Source organism: Protopterus annectens, chromosome 9.part0 (assembly GCF_019279795.1).
Source record: "Protopterus annectens isolate FY-2018-M chromosome 9.part0, PAN1.0, whole genome shotgun sequence".
Classification (NCBI taxonomy): Eukaryota; Metazoa; Chordata; order Ceratodontiformes; family Protopteridae; genus Protopterus; species Protopterus annectens.
In genome coordinates, this window is record NC_056743.1 from 664,026,924 (window position 1) to 664,028,000 (window position 1,077).

Genomic DNA, 1,077 nt, shown 5'->3' on the forward strand with positions numbered 1-1,077 from the left:
AAATGGGAAATGGTAGAGCATTGCTAAGTGAAGTTCTGCAGTGGATCTTGAACTTGACAACCCTATACCTGCAAAATTAACAGATAAATAAATAACCTGAAATGTCACAGTGGCCCAGGATAAGTTTTTATGGCTTAGTATGAGTTTAATCCCTCATTGATATACATGTCCATTATGTGCCACATAATTTTTTTACCTTACTGTATTGTTACAAATATTGTTATGATTACAATCTTTAAGTATAGCCTTAATCTTAAGCATAACCTGATTCATAAACATAGCCATTACCAATTAAAATTGCCGTAGTTAGGGCTTGGCATGTCTGGCTTGTCTGTCTGTGTCTTTGTATCTGCCTGTTTCCATTTCTTATCTATGAAGTTATGACTAGAAAGGAACCATTTTCAGAAGTGGCCCTGCGAGACAACCTGTAGAATATACCAGGCACCCAGTAGTACTGCTGCACAGGTTAAAACAGCACTGTCCGAGGCCAAGAATACAGCTTCTATGGGACCTGACAATATCCTTGGCTGTGTTCTACATGAACTACAGAGTGAACTGGCACCTCACCTGTGTGCCCTGTTCAATCACAGCCTCACCTCAGGCTTTGTCCCTACCAAATGGTGCATTGCCACAGTCATCCCTCTCCACAAAGGAGGAGCAACTACAGACCCTGGGAACTATTGCCCCATTAGCATGACAAGTCTGATATGCAAAGCTATGGAATGCATCATCATGGACCTAATAAACAAGGATATAGGGAATCTCCAAACTCTGGATCCCACACAGTTTGGTTTTGTGAAGGGTAGATCATGCCTGCTCAACTTGGTTGACTTCTTTGAGTCAGTCACCAGAGCTGTGGATGAAGACAAGGTGGTTCACATAGCCTACCTTGATCTGCCCAAGGCCTGTGATACCATTCCCCCCTCAGGAATCATAGAAAACTCACTAAGCTAGGCATCTCACTAGATGGGTTGCAGACTGGCTCACAGATAGAACCCAAAGTGTTGAAGTAGCTGACTCCAAGTCAGTCTGCTGACCAGTCACGAGTGGAGTCCAACAGGGATTGGTCCTGGGCCC